Raw genomic sequence first — 23,230 nt, 5'->3', positions numbered from 1 at the left:
CAGGTGGTTACAGCTGCAATAAAATTCACGGGTTATAGGAAAGAAATGAATATTAGCTTATTCCACAGGCACACAATATAACCTCGTTTTTATGTAAAAATCAGTCTTCAAACCTGGTAAGAGCAGTGTCAATATACTAACTGTTTGCCTTTGGTGAAATTACTAAATAAGGATGCATTATGACTATTTTTAAAGTAAAGACTTTCTACAAGTTGCTCAAATTATATTACTTTACCTGTATTTAGACAGTGTATAAAAATGGTTTTTCACAATTAAAAATAAGTTTAAAGTAATTTAAAACTGTTTAGATACAGAACATTGTAATGAGGCAATAATAGTATTTCTTTGTCAACAGAAAAGCAAATTAATAATAGATCCCCTTCACTATTAGGAAATAAGATATACTGTGCATATTTTTAAAAAATAAGAGAGACTATGTCTTTGTGATATAATTGGGTATATCCTCTTTCAACCCTAAACTCTACTAAGATGTAGCAAATTTATTCAATCCTGTGCCACCCATGTAAAACCCAGACATCAGCAACTTTTTCAAAGCTCCATCGATGTATTAGTTCCTTTGTGCGTCTCATAGTCAAGACAGACGAAAAATAGGTTCCATATCAAAGCTCTTTTCCCTTCACACATTTCAACCCAATTAGAGACAAGACAGATGAGTGCTAACATGTGAGCTAATTTTAGAAAATATATGCAAAAAAGCCAAATGTTTTTAATTACTTTAATATTTTCCACATGTAGAATTTTATCTCATTAGACATTACAACAATGTCTAAGAAGAAAAAAAACATAGCCCTCAGCATTCCATATGAAATGATCCACTGGACATAAATTAATATTTAGGTCCTGAAACCTCTACCAGTGTTAGGGGTTTAAATAGGACGCCTGTGAGCATCCTGTCAGGCCTACGCCACACACCTGTTTTTCTCTGATAGCAGCCTGAGGTTCCTGGAAGTTAGCTGCTCACGCTATCGTCTCAATTATACAGGAACCGAGGGTAAAAAAAGTCTAAAGGAGGTATTTTTAATCTTATTTGTAACAAGTTTTCTAAGGTTGTTAAGTAAATTTGGAATAAGAAAGAGATTACACCCGAGTTACGTTTCCATGAGGTCATTTCACTGGACACTAAACTGAGGGAAGTTGGCAAACCACATGCTTAGCCACCTGTTTGGCCATGCTTCTTCTCCATGAAATGGAAGATTTGGGAGAAAGAAAGATCGTGTTAGCATTATTATTTTGAGATATACTAAAAATGCATGAAAATCTATGCATACAGCACTTCCTAGAGGCCAGCACCTTGATGTACTGTGGGTCCAGCACACCAAAAACTTTCTCCTAAAAAAAAAAAAAAGCAGGCACCCTATATTTTCACAAGTTTTCCATGACTGAAATGAGTAGTGTATCTGGAAAACCATTGCCCTAAAGTCATGGCATCAAACAATGGTCCAGAGACTCATTAAAAATATAATTAAACATAGACAGCAAAGACTCCATCCAGAACCCATTCCTACCCCGACTTTATACCTACTCTGTATTCTGTTGAATAGACAGTCTGGCTTCAGCCCTAATCCACACTTAGGGAAGAAACAGTGCTTTCCTCAGTTAAAGTAGCCGCAGTAGCTAACTCCCAAGTTCAGACTTACAGCAAAGCATCGTGTAGCTTCTCCCAGGTGTGGGCTCTGCCTGCACAGTTCCTCCTCTCTTCAGTAGCTGTCATTTAATCCTCTGCTGGGTGGTTTTGCTGTTGATGTTTTGGTTTGGTTTGGTTGGTTGGTTTTGCATTTGAATACTTTTCCTATGCTCACATCTTTCCTTAATGAAGAACCTTGTGTTAAGCCTCATTTAGCCAATTTCATTTTTTACCTATATTGACAGGTATTATCTATGTTAACTCCACAAAACACTTAAATAATTGTTATACATTGATTCTTTTTCTTTATATAGGATCTCAGTACTGGTAGTAGCATTCTTAGCAACATTTCAAAATATTGGGAAACCTGTATTTCCCCACTCTTTATATTGATCTTAAAAGACAGTCCTACACCTGGACACAAATACCTGTTTTAGCTTTATATCACCCCACAGTGGGTCATATACTTTTTTCTAGCACTTTAACTCTTTTTCTCAATAATTTTAAAGCATATAACATACTGTTGCACATTTGGAGATGTGCTGCACGAGCCTCCACCTGCAGGCTGGTCTGGGTCCCTCAAATGCAGCACGGGAATGAGCAGCATCCTCACCTGTGAGCCGACAGCTCCAGTCTGTGAGCATACAAGCTGGGCTTTAGTAGTCTCGTTTTCTGACCGCTCATAAGACTGGACACACATGTGAGTGAACCAGTGAACTGAGGGACAAGGAATGGAGGAGCTCCACCAGATCACACAAGCAGAATTCGGATGGTCTCTCCACCCACAAGACAGCTTCTTTACTACAAGGTCATTCCACAAGCTAAGCAAGGGCAGAGTGCGAGGATGTGTGTGGCAGCTTGGGAAATCAGCTCTATTTTCATTTAGAGTACGTAAAATAAAGCCAGCAACTTACACTGATGCATACTAGAGTCCCAGATGCTACAAGCTCATCTATTCCAGGTAGACTGCCTGATCCCTTCCAAAGGATTCCCTGAAGACAGTTACTTTTGTAAATTCTTCTTTTTAATTTTATGTGCATTGGTATTTGCCTGCATTTATGTCTGTGTGAGGGTGTCAGATCACTTCCAACTGATTTGCAGACAGGTATAAGCTGCCATGTGGGTGCTGGGAATTGAACCTGTGTCCTCTGGAAGAGCAACCAGCACTCTTAATGGCTGAGCAATCTCTCCAGCCCTGTAAATTCTTTTTTTAAAAAAATATTTAATGTTCAACTGCCTGTTGAATATGAAGAAAAACACAACCAGAAAAAAAAGGAGGGAAAATGGAGAAAGATAGAGGAGGGTTTGTGGAAGTGGTAACTGTCCTCGGGAACTGTCTACAGAGCTTGGAACGAGACATACGTGAGTATGCACTCACTCCACTTCCAGAATTTCTCAACTGAATAGTCTTAGATACGTCACTAAAGTGCTCATCATTCTCCATAAGAAAGGTAAAAGTCACAGCGTCTGCTTTGCAGGATTATTACAATAATTAGAACTATTGTATTGGGAAATTGACAACAGTACCTGGCAGAGAACAGATGGCCATGAAAACAGTCACTGTTCGCATGTGGACAGCGTATTCATGAGTCTCCAAGGCAACTTCTTTCATCTTCTTCAAGAAGTTGTCCCTTACTGTACATGTCAGTGGCAATAAACTAGTCTCTGGCAGAACATGGACTCACCTCTGACATCAACAGATTTCAAATCCCAACTCCCATGCTGCACATCTATGTCCTAAACAGGAGTTTAGAAGAGACCTTAAGTTCTTTGGGGCATTTACGTTCTTTAGTCTGATGGCCATTCCTGTCTTCATCACCCCCATTCTCAGGCTAGAGCCCCAAATCACACAATTATATTCTATTACTTGCCAGTAATCATTCTCCAACCACCTCCTCTTCGGATTGTCTGTTAATAACAGCCCTACCCAATTTAATTCATCTGGTTTTGCCTCACTAAAAGGGATGGAAAGTGTGGGGAAAATAAGTCACAGTAGCATCTTTTGGTCAAAATCCTAGAATTTCAACTTCAACCTCACCTCAGAAAACCTTTCACTCTTGGCCTTATTTCAGCCACTAAAGGCTCACATTCGTATTGATACACATATTCTCCCTCTCACTTCTTCAGCTGCTGCCCCTAATTCCCATTTCACATTGATTTAAAGCATCATTTGTCTGTATAAAGAACTCTTGGTGTTCTAAATTGGGAATTGATAATTAGAAAAATGTGATATAAAGTTCAAAGTGTTTTTTATCTACCAAAACCATAGTTTGTTGTTGTTGTTTATTTGCTTCCTTTGGTCCTCTTAGAAGCACAACAAAGCAGCCCTGCACTGGAGGGAGGTTATGGAGGCTCTCTCCTATGCAGCCATCTGTACCGAAATTATCAGTGAGCTGGAAAGGACTGAGCAGACAGGAAAGGAGTTCACCCAACTTCTCCACAGTTCTCTTCATCCAGAGTCACGAGAGCACAGGTTCATGACTGTCTGCCCTGGGTTAATGTTGGACACTGAAGTCAGGGTTTGCTCAGTACATTCCTAGTTGCTATGACAAGCCACTCAAGAGGGGACTACTCAGCAACAGCAAAGAAGCCTTCGTATGGATACCTCATCCCTTGGGGAATCTCAGAGCACAGAGAAGGTGCTATCTTGGTAGGAATAGATCTGTGAGAACAACTGACAGTTGCTCAGCACTGAAAAGTTACAATGTGATGAAACAGGAGAGAGAAAAGAGCCTGAGAATCCACTTACGGAGCTCTAAGGAGGAGATGCAGGTGTAAGTCGGAAACCAAAATGGGTCAGCTAGTAAAGGCCCAGCATGTTCTTAGTACTTTTTATACCATTAAAGCAATACAGCATACAATTTCTCCTTTCATGCATATTTACCCAGAAATGCCATGGAATATGTATTTATAAATGTTCATTCCTCAAGACATGTAAATTCAGCCCATTCAAGATTAGAGCCTGGTTTTAAATCTTTCCCAGCCAAAATTAAGAAGGAACAGTAAAAAGGAGGCCCATAAAATGAAGATCAACTTTAAAATCAATATGCAAATAAAGGAAGATCAAAATATTATGCAAAATATCATACCAAAGCAATGGCAAAATCATCATGCCAACCCCTTTCTGACTTAGAAATAGCTCTTTCAGAAAAATATTAAAGTAGGTAACAAAGCAAATATTCCTTAAGTTAATTCGTATTTAGCAGGTACCTACTATAAACATATGAGCCTAAACTAAAGATAACACTTCAAAGGGGCTCTCAAAAGTACAAACACAGTGTTCCCAAAAAGATGAAGTAACAAATCAGAAGCAGAGCTAACTTACTCCAAGGCAGAATGCTTCTCAGGCTACAGTGAAGCAGGGAATGCGGCATTCTGAGGGCACAAAGACTAAAAAGCTATGGGGTGGAAACAATGTAAATGAAATAGTCTGCTTGTTGAAATAAAAGGATACTCTTCCTAAGGAAGCAACTTTAACAGAACTCCTGCTCCATCTCCCAGTAAAACACAGCCATCCTCTATTACAACAGTATACCAACAGGATGCCTTTCCACAAGGAGTCAAGTTTATGACTGTGCAAATCAATCTGGTGACAAATGCATAACCATCAAAGGAGTCCACTTATTTTACTATAGGAGCAAATTCACACGGGACTGAAGGCAATGGGATTAGCTAAAGGACTCAGTGAAAGGGAGGATGTTGGTCTGGCCTTCCTCATGTTCTCCAAAGGAGCTGCTCTGATTAAAAGCATACCAGGAGCCAACAGCTTGCATGCTCTTCCACCAGTTACCCAGATGCTACTGTCTGCTGGACTCACGGTGCAAACTATGAGCTGAACTCCAGCCTGCAGGATGACTCCTTTCTTCCTTCTCCCCACCCATGCGAACCAATGTTAGTTCAGCAGAGTCCACTCTCGTCTACCTTTGTCTTCATTGTTAAATGAGTTTCCTCACCAGTCTCAAGGTCTGGTGCAGACAGTTTCATATCTGTTTCTTTTATAAATTAATATTCAAATCATTAAATTTGTAGATATATGCATGATAATGTATGTATATACATCATTCATAACTAATAGATGTTAAATCTTCTATAAACACGAAGTTCTACTTACTAGAAAGTACAATTCATATACTATAAGCTATAGAAAAATAGCAAAACTTTAGAGATCGATTCTTAGACTTGGCAAACATCAGTATTTTCTACAGAACTTGTAAAAATATAATAAACAGGTAGCTAGACACACGTCTCAGTGTTCTCAAGTCAGTATGTGTATAGTAAGACACAAGAACATGCATTTATAACATATTCCCAGCTTATCACATGTAGTTTTCATTAAGCACACTGAACTTCAGTATGAGGGTCACCCAATCCTATTGTTCTAGGTTGGACAGCTTACACCTCCAGAGGACATGATACGGGATTCCCCTCTGTATGCTATGAATATGTTTTATTACCATTGGTTAATAAAGAAGCTGTTTCAGCCAATGGCTTAGTAGAGTAAAGCCAGGTAGGAAACCCAAAGAGAGAGAGAGAGAGAGAGAGAGAGAGAGAGAGAGAGAGAGAGAGAGAGAGAGAGAGAGAAGTCAGGGAGATATCATGTAACAGCCAAAAGAGAAAGATGCCAACCGCCAACCAGAACCTTACCAATAGGCCACAACCTTGTGGCAATACACAGATTAACAGAAAAGGGCTAATTTAAGCTGTAAGAGTTAGCTAGAGATATGCATAAATTATTGACAAACAGTGTTGTAATTAATATAGTTTCTGTGTTATTATTCGGGTCTGGGCGCCTGGGAAACTAACGAACAGTCTCTACTTACAAGGACAGCCCCTAAATTGACTTTATACCCTGTCTCCCAACTGCTAGGATTCATATGTGAAACTATGTTGTATTTAAATACTAAAAATACATACACAAACAAGTAATCAAAGAGGTGGTGTTTTCTCTAGGGTTGAAAAAAAACAAAGGGCCAGCCTAGATTATTTAAGACTTTCTTACTTGAACTGTTAGAAACAACCAGAATCTTAATAAATTGAACACACCAGAAGAAAAACATAGACCTCTAGGTTTAAACAAACACTCTGAACCTGTCGGGTCTGAGGAAACACTGAAGGAAGACTCCAGGCTCAAATAGTATGTGAGAGCAAAGAGCGGATATGATACTAGCACATGTGGGTCACTCATTTGTACAAAATGGCGACAGCTCTAAGAGTTTCAGGGACAATTAGGTCAACTCACACATAACTGTTTAAGCAAGCAGCAGTTACACTAGTGCACTTTTAATTTGCTGAGATTTCGTCTTATCACTTTTGGAAGACTTGCACAAGCTTGGGCAAGTACAAACATGACTCAGACAGCAGGAGGGACTGCAGGATTTGTCCTAATTCCTGAGTCATGAAACCCAGTAGTGTCAGAGATGCCTTTTGATGTCACCTGGGTGGAACTGGAAACAAAAATAAGTTACCGAAGGCTGCTATAAGTAAAATTAGAGACGAATGTGACACAATGTACAATTTAAAAAGAAATCTATAAAAATTATAGAAATAAAACAAAGGAAATGTGCTTAAAATTAGAATTATTTCTTTTAAGCTTAAGAGCACCAGATACTTCCTTTTAAGATGATTTTTCTATGATTAAAAAGCATAGCTAAGGTCCCCTTCTAAGGGAAAAGCCTCTCTTCTGAAACAGCATGAAAACCAAGTTGATTTCCTGATCAAGTTATCATTTTATATTATTAGAAAGGTTTGGATATGTAAATGAGATAAATTCAATGTCATAAACATAGTTTTTCTTCAAGAAATCAGATTATAAATTGCTAGGCGTGGGGACTAGTAACCCCCATGATGTCCACTGCTACATAATAGGTCCCCTTTGAGTAAAGTAGACCCTGTGTGCATGGTAAGATGTCATTTCCATAAGTACTTGATGTCATAAATCGGAGCGGACCTTAGGTCACAGTATTTGCTAAGCCTCATCTTATCACATCACTGCCTCAGAAGAGAAATCGAGAGAGAGAAAATGTGCTGCTGATGGCTTGTGGGTGGAGGGCAGATCTAGATCTTTTAAAACAGAGGGTTATGGCCAGAGAGGATCCATGGGATCAGACCTGGAGTGTGCTTGGTTGATATACTCAGTGACACCACTGGAGAAAACTGATTTTCCCTTTTCAATCAGGTGTTAATTGCAAATAGCACCCCATGCTTAGGCCTGGGTCTCTGTGTCTACCTCTCGTGCTCGGTGCTGGAGCCTTGTCTGGTCTGAACCTGTGCAGGTCCTCTGCAGCGGTCACAGTCTCCTCTGGTTTATGTGCATCAGTGCTGCTATGTCTGGAAGACGTTGTTTCCTTGGAGTCATCGCCACCTTTATTTCTCACAATCTGTCCATCTCTGCTTCTGCATAGATCCCTGAGCCATGAAATGACGGTTTGATAAAGAGGTCTCCTTCAGGACCGAGTGCTCCGAAGTGTCCAATTGTGGCTCTCTGTTAATTATTGTCCACTCAAAGAAGCAGCTTCTCTAGGAGAGCTGTGTAGTGCCCTGCTCTGTGGGTATAACAATGTATTCATTTTCTTCCCATCTTCAGATTGGTGCTTATCTTATGAGTAGTTGCTTTTTCCTTTTGCAAAACTCCTCAGTGATTTGCACTGTCAGCAGCAGGCCAAAGCAACAAAGTTCCCTAACAAGATTACAAAAGTGAACCCTGGAGGAAATATGATTCAATTCCACCGAGATGGTAAAGGCATCATACCCATGGACTAAGAAATGTTTTAAAGGAGGAAACTAGAGACAGCAGACAGGAAAGACAAAGTAGCAAAGTCATAGAGGAAGGGAAGAAATAATACCAAAAGAGCAAGTGGAGACAAAAGAGACTTGGGTATCAGTATTACCAAGTCTTCCATGTACACACTAACAACTCTAGACACTGACTGAGGAACTGAGAACACTTATTCAAGCACTTGATTTTTCATTTTGTTGTTGTTTTTATTGTTTTATTTTGGTTTGCTTTGTGTATGTTCATTTGTTGCTTTTTTTTCTGTAAGTAGATAAAATAGACCATCAACCAAGAGTTCATTGGTAAGAATAAATTGTGGTTTCGAAAAGAAAGTAAGGTTTTAAAACTACCACTAAAAAAGACAAGGGAAGGAGCCAGTCAAATTTCTAGTTTGTTGATTTTCTCCAAGAGGGGTCAGCAGCCAGAGGAGAGACAATGAGATAACAGAGCCTTGGCTCCACAAACATACTGCAGCATCTACGCTGCCATTTTGAAAACATGTGACAAAATAGGTGAGTGAAGACAAGCCAGGAACAGACCTGGAAATATATTTTAAGGCAATCTTCAAAGTCACATTCTCATCAAAAATATATAACAAAAGATTATGACTATATTCTGAAATTCTTGTTACTGGAAACAAACATGAGGATAAACATGCACATCTCTTCCTTTCCAGTGAGAGCTGCTGCTGCTGACAGCGAGCATCTTTCTACATGTGCAGTAGGACAAATCCAGTAAGGGTTGGCTTTTCTGTATAATCTCTCTGTTGTCTAACACTAATAGCCACAGTTTGGACAGACTACTGCTACTATGTTCTGCTTCTTAGCTTCCTAGTCAGCATGACATTTTCCAACCAACTCAGCTAGTCCATTTCTGATTTGTGCTATGCAACATGATCTGTCACCTACTGTCACAGCCCAGATGGCAATGGCTATGTGACATTAGTGGGGAACCATGTCAATGTTGTCTTCGAAACACTGTCATTTTATACAAGTTTACAGAACTGAATATGAGGACATTTCTTTTGATGATTTTCTTTGAAATTCTCAATAGGATAGCCTGATAGAGAAAGACAATAGTTCACTAAATATTGAGTGATAGGGTCTCCAAGTTACTCACATTTAATATTTCAGGTACATATAAATAATTATATTTTAGTGACTTTACCATCCCAACTGTGGTAGTGGGTCATTTGATGAGGTAGCTCAGAGATGACAATCTGTACTTTTAAAGGGATTCTAACATATGACTTCAAATGAGCGAGAGATCCAAAGGCTGGTAGGATAAATCGATGGCACCAGTACGTTTGCTCTAGTTCATCATTTTAACCATATTTACTGTTTATTTCATTGATAGTAATCAGATAAATTATTCATTATATATACATATATACACACACATATGTACACACATATGACAAAGTGATTTCTCTGGTTTTTATTTTTCAGATAAGGAAAATCATACCAAAGATGTCATGTCCTCCAACTAATATCCTGACTGTGTCTGCAAGACTGCCCTTCTTGTTTCTCATAGAAAGTTCTCTTTCCTACTGAGTAAGCAATTTTTTAAATGGATTATTCAAGCAGCCATAATTTAAACAGAAGATGGACACCTCTAAGGGGAAAAATTCTAGATTTCTTTGTCTTCTCTTATATTCAATCAACTGTAGTTTATTTTAAAACTTCTACTCTGTAATTCAGTACAGAAATTCTTGCCACTACATTCAGTCTTATATTCTATTATTTATGACATGTTCCCATTTTCCTTCTTCCCATTTCTTCTTGCCTACCTTGAGGCCTCGAATCTAGTAACTGTAAATAGACTTGGTGAAGCTCGGTGTTCTGTTACTTCCTTGCTTGCTGGCACACACCCATAATTTATTCTCTTCTTTACCACAGCACTCATGACCTGTGTTACTTCTTCAGGCACAGATGGATTTCCAAGTACATCTAGTCTCTACATTAAGATCATGAATGATTTGAAGATAGAACAGTATTTTATGTTAATTTATTTCTTCTATTCTAGTTCCACACAATTACTTCATAAATAATTAATAGCCTGATTATCTAAGGACCACCTTGCCTAGAAATGCTGCATGCCTATTATGCAACTCCAAATGTTGTAGACAATCAGAAGGGACTCATGGAAGGAAGTTTTAACTATTCAGTGATGACAGAGGTCACTCCAAACAGTGAAAATCAAATTTATACTGACGAAGAAAGCAATAATTTATAGTTAGGGAATACCTGGATGAATGACACAAATAATTAATTCTAAAGTACATTCTTGCTGTGAATACATTACTGATGATTGCTCCATGAGGGGCATAGAATCCATAAAAGACTTTAGTATGAATCAGCCATAACATTTAGAAACAACTGTGTTTTTAAACATTTTATTAATTACTTGCCAATATCTTCTAAGGAAAGGCATGCTAAAATGCAAAAGAGATAAAAAAGAAGCTAAATATTAGAATTGTTATTAGCAACAACACTTGAAAATATGAATAATTGCCAATCAAATTTTATGTAATAAAACCAATTACAGCCACTGCTCTTTTAAGGAGAACGGCAATGGAGCACAATGAGAAGTGCTTTGGAACATCAAAGGCAATGCCACGCACTCCAAGGAAAGTAACACATAGAGTTTCTCACCAGGAGCAGAAAATAATGAGGCCAGTATTAAGCAAAGTGTTAGCCATAAGGTTGGTAATTTTGAGAACAACATTTTTCATGTTCTTGTTTTGTGCCCAGAAGGCACATAAGAACTCAATATCAACAAATTTATTTCTTGCATAGAAAAAAAAATCACTATTTCTTGCCTGAAGAAACTTGGAATTTATTCTCAGGTCATATTAGTAATTAAGTTAGACCAACATGTCAATCACAGTATAGTAGCCTTCTTCAAAAACTTCTGGCTAGTCAATATGGTTTATGATTGCCGTTACTGTTTCATCCCATGAATTACCCTCCATATAGTCCATCAACTGGCCTCCCGCTGCGTTCTCCACCTCTTACAGAGAATGGCTTTTCATGGGACCCTCTTCACCATGGTTGACTCTCAGACACCACTAAGAGAACTAAAACTGTGACCACATATGATTTCCCTTAGTAGAAGAAGGTGGCTTACTGTAGTTCTGTGCTAAAACTAAATTTGGCACAAAGAACACTCCTCAAAACATGTAATGGTAATAATTTATTGTCTTCTGACAACAAGGATGAAAAAACAATCCATCAAGCCAAACAGCAAAATATTCCTGTTTGTCCTTTAGAAAACTTAAAAGTACGTAAATATATGTCAAAATTTTCAGTTTACACAACATGACCAGTTCTACCTTTTCACCTCCAACCTACAAATCCATACAAAATGTGATAATTATGGATAAGAGGGATGATGTTTGATTCAGAGCAAACTATAAATTCTTCACAAATGCATTGTCCTCATTTTAATAAAAAATTTAGAAACAAAGCAAATAAAAATCATGGGCTGAGTTACCCTAAAAGGGATCCTCCTAGATTCCATAAGAATATACTCTGAGAGATTTTGTTAGGTAAAAAGACCAATCTATAACTAATAAGTCTTTCAAGAAAATTAGCATAGCCGACATAGGATGCATGTTCTTTCATATTAAAAAAGTGGCCAAATAGTTACATGAAAATATCACCAATCATTTCTTAGAGATAGCTACAATATTCAAAAAGTCAAACAATAAAAATCAAATTCCAATAGCCACGTTTGAATGAAAAGACCTCCTCCTTCAGTGATACCTCTCAAGGGCTCTCCTGAACCCACTATGTTCATCAAAACAGAACAGAGAGAAGCGGAGGTGTGGGCATCACAGAGTCTGGCCACACTCAGGGGCTGCTCCACTTAGCATCACATAATCAGAAAACTTGACAAAGGCCACATCTTCAGTATTCATGGAAGCCTTGCAATCTTTTCATCCTTACTACTGGAAACAAAAAATACCGTTTGGAACAGATAAATGAACAAGATTACAAAAAAGCGGATTCCAGCACCTGCCTAATAGATGAAAGCATTTATCAGCCTGCATTGCTTTGAACTACTTGCTCGTCAAGCAGCATAGACAAGAGGCCAACAATGCTGCCTTTACACAGAGAGAGTGTCCTCAGAGGGCACAGGAACCAACATGACTATTTTGAGAGCCATCTGAGTTCTCTCCTGTGTTTAAATTATTGGACAAGCTAATTCAGTAGCACTATTAAAAACAAGAAGTTGTCATTGAGAAAACATTTGTCAGCCAGGTATGAGTAAATTACATTACTCCCAAGATGCAAATTAGACAGTTTTTTAAAATTTATTTTGGCTATTACAAAGTCATGACAATTTTCACTTCATAAAACAATGTCTTGACCAACTAAGCAGAAGAATTAACTTTCTATCAAGTATGTAATTCAGTCTATATGTTCTAATACTTATCACTGGATGAAAGGCTTTTTTAAATCTACTTAGTTTATAAAATTGAGAAAACAATGATGAGGGAAATACCTCTGTTTCTTCCATTTCGGCTAATTCCCTAAGATTTAAATGCATTTAAGTATATACAACACATGAATTATTTGTTCATTGAGTGCTTGTGTAAGACAGTAGAAATGTGTGCTTCCCTCCAGTGTGCAGTCACTGCATACAGAAACACTTTTTACAGAACTGGAAATGGAGTAGAGAGGAGACACACATAAGCCAAGGTCTCCATGGACAGCGGCTGACATCAGAGACTCAACTATAATGAACAGCTATGGCATCACATCAGGGTTAGAGTTTTAAATGAGGTGGTACTCTATAGTCAACTTCGGTTTGTGTTAAAGTTGACTCATATTTTGAGGAAAATCCAACTTTCTAACCAAATATAAAGGATAGTATATGTTCCTTTAAGACAGGAATAAGGAGAGTTTCCCCTATAGAGGAGCCCTTCCAGTCTCTGGATAAACATCATCTTAACTCCCCTGAGATACTGCCTGAATCTTACAAGCTGTATTTCATATGTGCCTCAAATAGGCATTCCTAACTTCATGCTAACTAATCACATTCCCCATCGCCCCCTTCTCTTTGCTATTTACCCTAAATTGTTTTACTATTAATCGCAGGATTTGTCACTATAATAAGATATCTAGGACACTTATAAGTGTCCTATAAGTGTCTATAGAGAGGAATGGTTCATTTTGAATTGTGGAGATTTAAGACCAAAACTAGGTGGGTCCTTTTTGGTGATGGTGGTGTGATATGGGTGGTGTGATATGGGTGGTGTGATATGGGTGGTATGATATGGGTGGTGTGATATGGGTGGTGTGATATGGGTGGTGTGATATGGGTGGTGTGATATGGTGGTGTGATATGGCAAACATGCTCATCTTATCAGCCAAAAATCCAAAAAAGAAAAATAGAAGACTGAGGTTCATAACCTCCACTGACCTACGACCTTGACTCTTTTAAGTTTCGACAAACTTCAGAAAGCTCCATCATGGGAACCATGACTTTAACACATGAACGTTTGGGGGATATTCAACATCAAAAGCATAAAGGTGTGTCAAATTTTAACTGTAAGCATAAGTAATTATTCTCCAAATTTCTATTGTAGCTTAATACTAATCAAAAACAATGAAGCTTTAGCTGTTTATTTGACTAATGTCAGAAACAATCTTTCTTTTGTAGCCTCCCTTGCAGCTACATAATTTTAGGCAGAGTGATGGCTGCTGATTCAGGTTCAAATATGGTATGGCATATAGTCTAGAGGTTTGGCAAAACTCACGCTGGGCAGAGAGCCAACTGCATGTTTTTATATAAATCAAAACATGAATATGGCTATGAATTACTACTAATGCATAATAATCAAAAAGAAATGTAAATTAGAATACTGGTTTCTACTTCCTATACTACCTTCTGCACAGGCTTCTATAGTATATAAAAATAAAGGTACTATCTTCTTCTAGCCACTGTTATTTGGCATCTGTGAAGGCAAACAAACGTAAGCAAACTGATCTAACAGGTATGACTAAAATTTACTGATTGCTTGCTGTTGACTTGGGGCCCCAGATGATGTTCTGTGCTATTGTCTATTGACAGGATCAGTTTAACAGAAACACACTAAGAACCTACAGACATCAATTCATATTTTTTTCTTTTGCAATGTCAAACTGCCTAATTTCTTTTCTATATTTTAATGCAAGTTGCTTAATGGGAGCCTTTTTCAGATTGGTTGATAAATTGAACCAATATTAGAATATGAATATACAGTTTTCACCTTGATTCCAGTAATTTACTTTAGGACATTTAAAATTTTAAAGAAACATAAAACCATATTATTATACAAATATTTACAGACCAAATGCAAAAAACCTACCTCACAGACATGATTATGAAAGTCACCTGATAGAACTGGCAAGGGCTGGCAAGCATATTAGGAATGTTCATGTGTCAATGGACCATGTCCATTCTTTTAGTTACTAACCAGTTCCATGAAAGTAATGCATGGATTTTTTGCTGTTTTAAGAAAACAATATGTATAGTAATGTTTTATTTATGCTATAACAAACAAAGCTTGCCTGATAATCAGAGTGTCAAAAGAGCCACTAGTTAGCAATAGAGACCAGGCAGTGGTGGCACATACCTTTAATCCCAGGAGTTGGGAAGCAAAGGCAGAGGAATAGCTGTGAGTTCAAGACCACCCTGGGCTATACTAGATTGATCAGTCAGAAACAGAGCCAGGCAGTGGAGTGTCACACCTTTAGTTCAGTACTTGGGAGTCACATGACTTTAATCCCAACACAAGGGAGGTGGAGACAGGAAGGGATATAGCTGGACAGAGAGAAGAATATAATGCAGGAGGAGACAGGAACTCAATGTGGTTACTCTGAAGACTTGTAGAGAGAGGATACCCCATTTGGTCTGAGGATTTCGTAGAGGTAAGAACTTTAGTGCAGTCTTCTCTGCTTTTCGAATCTTTCAGTTTTCACCCCCTAATATCTGACTCTGGGTTTTTAGTACTAAGACCAATTAGAATTCATGCTACAAATACGTATTGGTATTAAATTAGTACAATTAAGCCAAACACCAATTAATCTAATTTCAAGCAACAGAGATGACCTTATAAATTCCTGTACAGACAAGACTGATAATGATATGAACTGACCAGAAAAGAATTCAAACAAAGAAACTTTTAGAGGCAATATTTAATAAACAGACATTGTGTTTCAAAACTTACAAATCTCCAGAGAAGAGCAATACAGGTGGATTCAGGATTCTTGGATTTATTTACAATTATAGAATCATTCTTAAATATTCTTGTTACATGTCATTTTTATAAAAAAACAAAAGAAATTCAGGTGACTACTTATTCCATCTAGCCACCCCTATGAAAAAGCAAGACTTTTGCCTATTCTGAAAGCACATTAAAATAAAAAGACAATACATCACCTCGGGTTTTCTTTAGTTATTATTTCAGTGTAATTGAAAAATAATGAGTCAAATATTTCAGTGAATTAAGTTTGCTAACATGAAGTAACTATATGAAAAAGGGAAAATGAAGTAACCAGAAGGTTAGATGTCATTAAAACTCTGCATAATTTTATCAAAATTACAAGTTTTTAAGTAAAAACACATTATTTCACACAGCATTACAGTGAATTAAATTAGCAGTTAATTTACACTTTAAAGATATCTACTAATAAGATGATCAAAGAATTTCATCACTCACATTTCTCTCTTCAAATAAGAGCTTTAATTTCAAATATGAACAGACGAGCATTTGAAGGCAATTGGCCTTAATTCTTCAACTGTTTGCTAATCCACTAGGCTTTGAAAACATCTCTCAGGCTACATATATTCTCCATTAGCTTTGCTTGCTAAAAAATAATCGCTTCATTATAACTATTACAACAGACTACTCCAAATAAAGTAATCCATAAGATGTCCTTCTTAGACATTTCATTAGAAGCACATCTTTAAACGCAAAGCCAGATATTAAGGATGGAGATCTACAGGGCAAGAGGCAGCTCAAGATAGGCTGTTTTAAAGCTGTTAGTAACCTGTATTGGTTAATTGACTATTGTCACTCCACTGGATCAAGAAAAATTCCCAGTATGTATTTTATTCATGGCTGTAACTTTACAGATGCTGTTTAAATGAATACCCTGAGTAATCATGATTAAGAGTCAAATTGTACAAATACATACACACGTTTGTGTGTGCAAGCATGTATGTATGTGTGTGTATGTGTGTGTATATACATACCAGTGCATAATTCATCTATGTAAATTTATATATAGATGTACACATCATTTGACTTACCAAAAATTTAATACAGGTGACCAGGAATACATATTCCCAAGCTAGCCAAGAATTTATTTGGCTGATAGAGAAACCAAGGGGAGTTGCTGCTCTCCTTCTGTTTGATAGTCAACAGATGATGCTGAAGGCCATGAAGTGATGGAAATGTAGTGTGTCTTAAGGTCAGTAAGCAGGAACAACTAGTCAGGTCAAGGGGAATAAAATAAGACAAAAGAAAATACAATACAATACTCACCCCATAATGGGAGAGACAGAGACGCACAGGGAGAGATGGTGCTGCCTTTCCGTCCTTGGGTTTCCTGGATTTCCACAGAGCTATACTATACAATACCTGAGATTTCAAACATGAGACCACTTCCTCTAACTAAAAAGCCATGTTCAGAGCATTCATATAACATTACAAGATATGCAAGGCATGCAAATTTGCTCTGCCTGAGATGATTCAGCAGAAGCCTCATTACAAATGTCAATCACTATGGCCATGGAACACACAGGACACTATCCTATGAACTGAAGTTATGTCTCTAGTTGTCAGTGATTGACAGATGTACAAGCAGCCATATCTGTGGTACCGCTGCTCCTGAACCTGAGGCACATGTCATCTCTGCCATTTCACCACCATAGCCATCTCGCCCAATCTTCTCATTACCCTCAGTCCTTGTCTCTCTGGCTATCTGCCCACCTCTTTTAATCCATAGATTTACTGCTGCTCTCAGTGCTCACATTGAAGTGATACACATATTTAAATTGATCATCATTTCTTTGGGTTTCTGCTGGGTTATTTTCTAATTCCTACATCATTTTTTTCTCCATTCACATGGTGCATGAGATCCACACAAATCAAAGGAGAGAATGGAAACAGGGGATACAAATGGGAAAGAAGATGGGACAAGGGTTATCAGACAGTTGGGGAAAAGATTTAGAGAATTTTTTTTTTTTACTTAGCGTGTAAGATTTAATTAAGAGGAAAACCCTATGGAAGTCATTAACAGTTTTTAATGACTCATGATAGTGAACAGGTTTGAAGAAGTCAGATATGTAATATGAAACTGGTGTCTTCAATCTGTATACCCATCTCAGATACCCCTGAATCTATTTCAAGTTCAGTGTTAAATAAGGTTTCGGTATTACACAAAGGTACTTATGTTACACTATTAAACTTCAAATTACCTTATTTAGCCTACAATGGCTATCAGCTGGCTCAGTGCAGTTAAGAGAAAAAAATGCACAAGTCCATTGTGACAAATGCTAGAGGAAGCTGTGGACAGATATCTCCACAAGTATATATCACAACAGAAAGACAAAGTGGGGAAAGTTATCCACATTTTTTCAGAGTGCAGCCTAATTTATATAATAGTCCATTTCTGATGTGGAAGTCCCCTCTGTGTGCTGTGCTTACCATTAAAGAATAAATAAACTGCCTTGGCCTGTTGATAGGGCAGAACTTAGGTAAATGGGGAGGACTGGACTGAATTCTGGGAGAAAGAAGGGCAGAGTCAGAGACATTATGGAGCCGCCACCAGAGTCAGACATGCCGAATTTTGCTGGTAAACCCCGACCTCATGGTGATATACAGATTAATAGAAATGGGTTAAATTAAGATGTAAGAGTTAGCCAATAAGAGCCGGGCGGTGGTGGCGCATGCCTTTAATCCCAGCACTCGGGAGGCAGAGGCAGGCGAATCCCTGTGAGTTCGAGGCCAGCCTGGTCTACAAGAGCTAGTTCCAGGACAGGCACCAAAAACTACAGAGAAACCCCTGTCTCGAAAAAAAATCAAAAAAAAAAAAAAATAAAGAGTTAGCCAATAAGAAGATACAGCTAATGGGCCAAGCAGTGATTTAATTAATACAGTTTCTGTGTGGTTATTTCAGGGCTAAGCTAGCGGGGCAGCCTGAATGAACAAGCAGGCTCTCCTCCTACAAATTTCCATTCCCTGCACTTCTTTTAATGCTTGAATTTTTTGTTCTTATTAAAGAGTTTCTTCATTCTTGTCCAGTAGATTAGAATTCTTCTCTCCAAACTAAACAAAGGCATCATAACTCTGGCCATTTAAGCCAGTCCTTCTTAAACTTCACTGTCCATACAAATTGTTTGGGTTCTTGTTATGATATAGATTCATATATAGTGGAATCAGAGTGAGCGTGAAGTTTCCATATTCCTAGGTGATGATCTTATTACTTGCTTATGAGTTATATTTTGAAAATAAAGGCGTTAACTCAGTATCATATGTGAGCAGGCTAATATTAACCAGGTTGCAGAATACAATTACCTAATAGGTATAGAATAGGACTCCATACCTCACTTAATATTTAGTTTATAAGCATTTACTGATGACCTCATGAAGGTCTCAGATATATAAATATAATTAAGAACTAGCCCGCACTGTTAAAACAGTAATGGTGAGCAATGTTCAAATACTAGCATACATGATAAATCTGTGAATGTTTATTACAAACATAAATCTATGATGTTCTTCCTTTGACATACCTTGCTTTTATTAGAATGGAGGCCCATGAGTCTGCATGCCAATTCATTCTGATCCCCACTAAAGAATAATGCTCTGATGGAGCAGTCAATGACTACAAAACTAGACAATAGGCTGCAATCACATCAGTGTAGTATAGTATGATGTTCAGAGGAGTGGGCTACAGCAAGGGAAGACTCAGAGCAGATGAGTGCACCTATATAAGAGACCAGCAGTGAGGAGCAAGGCCCCCAAAACCAGGGGAAAATGAACACCAGATCTTAACAGATTCCTGAGTTAGAGGAATCAGAGCTGTTGTGGAGACCTTCAAAGAAAATACTTTGGAAAGTATGCTGAGGCCACGCTCAAAAGACCTATGACTCAGATTTGATCCATTGAACTCTTGGGAAATAATCAAAAGAGACAGAAGAGTTATCTGAGTGCCTTACAAGGTAACAAAGAACAGGACATTCCCAAAGCTTCCTTCTTTCAAAGACCATCTTATTTAAACTATCTTCCAAACTTCATACCAGGGAGCATGACTCAGCCCTTCACATATGTTTTATACAGAAGTTTGGTTACAAAACAAAGTAGTCTGGGCTACAATTTATGATTTAATTAACCAAGTGCCAGAAATACTCAATTTTATAGTCAGCAACAGCAAAAGGAAACAGCATCTGCTTTTGAAAGACTGAATATGCTGAAATAGCTTAAAAAAGAAAATTTCGACCAAAATTCTTGTCTGGTGAAATCCACAGAAAAAAAGAATACACCCACTTGAAAAGTAACTGTCTTTTTAAAAATTATTTTACAAAAAGTTTGTTAAAATTTGTCAGTGTTGATGAAAATTAAATGTTATTTGGACTAAACACAAAGTTCTGATTAGAGATATTTATTAAATATAAAAATGATTCAGTGGTAACTACTAATCTATCTTAATTATTGTATTATCTCAGAACATTTCTTCACTCTTGATCTCTGAACACTAGGATTTTTAAGAACACTCCTATCGAAAGCCACACCTCAATTCAAGCAGCTTAGCAGCAATTAGTAAAGCATACTTCTCACTTAAGGATGCCTTGCTGGTAAGCCTTCTCAATGCAGATCTTTGCAATTGTCCTCCAATTTTGCTTTTCAAGAGTAATTTGTCATCTTTCATTGCTTAGGATATCTCTAATTGTAACATGGAAGCCATTCAGCCATTAAATGCAATATCATTTCTGTTGTATAGCTACAAATGAAAATTACAGCGCATCACTACAGTGCATTGTCAAGCTAGAAAGTGAATGGTGGGACCATAAGCAAGATGATGAGCTAGTAGATCCTGATGACTTCCTAGGAGGATATCCTAGGTCTTCTGGGTGTTTATCAAAAGAGGGAGGAAGTCAGCTAATGGAGTTTTCCATTTTTGAGGTTTGATAGAACACTGATAACTAGATGCAGAGACAACTAGTGGCATGGGTGCTCAGAAATAATTTGGAGTTATTATGTGCATATTATGACCAGTTTGTTTTTTCTGAAATAATTTTCTTAAGACAGAAACAGATTCTATTATTGTTCTCTAAAGAATGGTAGGGATGACTAGTCATTCTATTTTTGTCAGGACAGTTTGTTGACAAAAGACAGAAACCCAAACTAATGCAGACAGAGTATGGAATGCATTGGCTCATGTAACTAAATCTCAGAAAGGGCAAATATTACATTTGGCAGGAAAAATAAATAAATAAAACAAATACAAAACTATTAAAAATGAGTGGTAAATAGGGAAATTAGTTATTAATGATGCTTGATAGAGTTTGAGGGACATTTGCTTCCTTGGGGATTTCTAGTAAGGATGTCATGGTTAGGCTTGAAATGCATACAAACACTAGATTTGGGGTTTGGAGGGTTTGTTATGATATCTGAAACTATAACAAGTACAGACAATGAAAAATATGGCAAGGTGTTTTGTTGCTTCCAGCCAGCTTCCCAGACATAAACCTTAGACCTCTCTCAGACATGTATTTATCTATATTATACACTATATAATATATACTATAGAGGGCAAATCTGCAAGACTACATCTACAGTAGTAGACCCAGTGGGGTAGTATGGAAGGTCCCATGTAAAGTATGCATGGCCTTGCAGACCCAAAGAATCAGTGAGAGGGGTAAGAACAACGAGGTCTGTTGGCAACAGGATGAAAGAGGGGGATGGATTTCCCAGTAGCCCCACCCCTGAGCCCTCCTCTGAGGAAAGGAAGTTTGTGAGCTCAGAGCTAACTATTGAGCATGTCATGCCTTGAATCTAGAGTGGCTGGCTTTGTTCTCTGAAAAACAAGCAATAACTAAAAAGAGAAAGGAAAACAGAGTTAATCTCAAAATATTGAACCAGAGTCATGGGTATCTATGACTTTGTTGATTTTAACAGATCTGTAAGAGAGTAGGTTTAAAACATACAAAAATGTACATATACAGACAGGTTGGGGACATGGTGTTTCTTACATCTGTACACAGAAGGTCTATAACAACAGGCAATTGATGACAAACATGGCCAGCACTTAGTCCTTTACAAATATAGCAAAAAAGGATACTGACTTCCCAGACAAAGAGCTGACTCAAGAGCTGCACTGAGAAAGTGCAAGACAATCCTCATACAACATCAATGCACAAGTGATAAATAAAATGCAGTGTTATACACACAGGAGATTACTATTCAGCCTTTAACCATAAGAAAGGAATAGAAATAGACATGTCTGACAAATAGAGCATATGAGGGAGTCTTAATCTTATTGGTTTTATCTTATACTTTGTATCTCAAAAACATTCCAGTACATTGTCTCTAATCCTGACACTTGTGCTGCCTGATTATGTGTCTGAACAAAATATAAATATTCAAATTCAAGAAAAATCAAAAATCTCACATATAATCTAAATGCCCTTTGAAATAACAACCAAGATCTGCAAGTCCTATACAGACACACTGCAGCAATGAGATTTATGACCCTTTGTCTTCTTTTCACTTTAAAATACCATGACAAAAGCAATGGAAGGAGGAAAAGGTTTATTCAGACCATAGTTCCAGGTTACTGTTATCCCAGTCAGGAAGTTACAGAAACTGGAACTTGAGGCAGCTAGTGATCTTACATACACATTCAAGAGCAGAGAGCAATAAACTAATGCATGCATAGTGCTCAACTCACTCTCTCAACTCTAACACTGCAAAAGCCTGAACCCAGAGAATGTGCTGCCTACAATGGAAAAGTCCCACCACATCAATCCATGGAGTTCCTGCTTCCCACAGCCTCTTAGGTTGTGTCAAAGTGACACTTTAATCATCACAATTATCGGTTAAAACAAAACAAACTTCAGAAGACACACACAGCAATGCAGCACATCTAGGGTGTTAAACTGTAAGATGCGACATATTTTGGAATATGCACATATATGGTAGAAGACTGATATGACAAGGAAAACACACACTAGAAATTAACAACGTATTACTCTACTTTTTGACCTTAATAGCAAACTCATGTCCCTGGCACTTCTTCCACCACTGTATAGATGAATCACCTTAAATGGCTTTCCTTTATATAATTTATCACATAACAAAAAGGACGGATATTTTTAAGTGAATACTGTCTTCCTTGTCCCTATCAACAAAATTTCTGTGAGGCCCCATAAAAACCTTTTCCTTTAGAGAGTTGTGAGCAACAAAATGCACATCTTCTGATTTTTTTTTTTTGCTCTTGCACTCTTCCCACTCCACTAACCTAAATCCATATACTCTCTACTTCAAAATATAAAGGTCTTTACTCCATTTTTGCCTAGGGCTATAGAGCTGAAGAATTGGTGCCTTAAAAGAAGAGAAATGCAGAAATTGCTTCTGTATCTAATTTCTAGACCATTTGCCTATAATATTTAATGTCAGGAAGTACAAAAGACTCCTGGAAATAGTAAACACTCATTAAACAGTAGAGTCATTAGACAATTCTTATACCAGAACTTCATTTGTTTGAGATTTCAAGACAGGGTTTGTCTGCGTAGCCCTGGCTGTCCTAGTACTC

At 37.6% G+C, this 23,230-nt stretch overlaps 1 protein-coding gene across 6 annotated transcripts in view; it reads right to left on the bottom strand.

The window, feature by feature from the left end:
• Pard3b (par-3 family cell polarity regulator beta) overlaps positions 1-23,230 on the bottom strand; it is a 974,006-nt gene that overhangs the window by 791,801 nt on the left and 158,975 nt on the right. The gene's annotated exons all lie outside the window — the stretch shown is intronic.

The sequence above is a fragment of the Myodes glareolus genome, chromosome 1 (assembly GCF_982192425.1).
Source record: "Myodes glareolus chromosome 1, mMyoGla1.1, whole genome shotgun sequence".
Taxonomy (NCBI): Eukaryota; Metazoa; Chordata; class Mammalia; order Rodentia; family Cricetidae; genus Myodes; species Myodes glareolus.
Note: the sequence above shows the minus strand (reverse complement) of the source record. Positions and strands in the feature narration are given on the sequence as shown.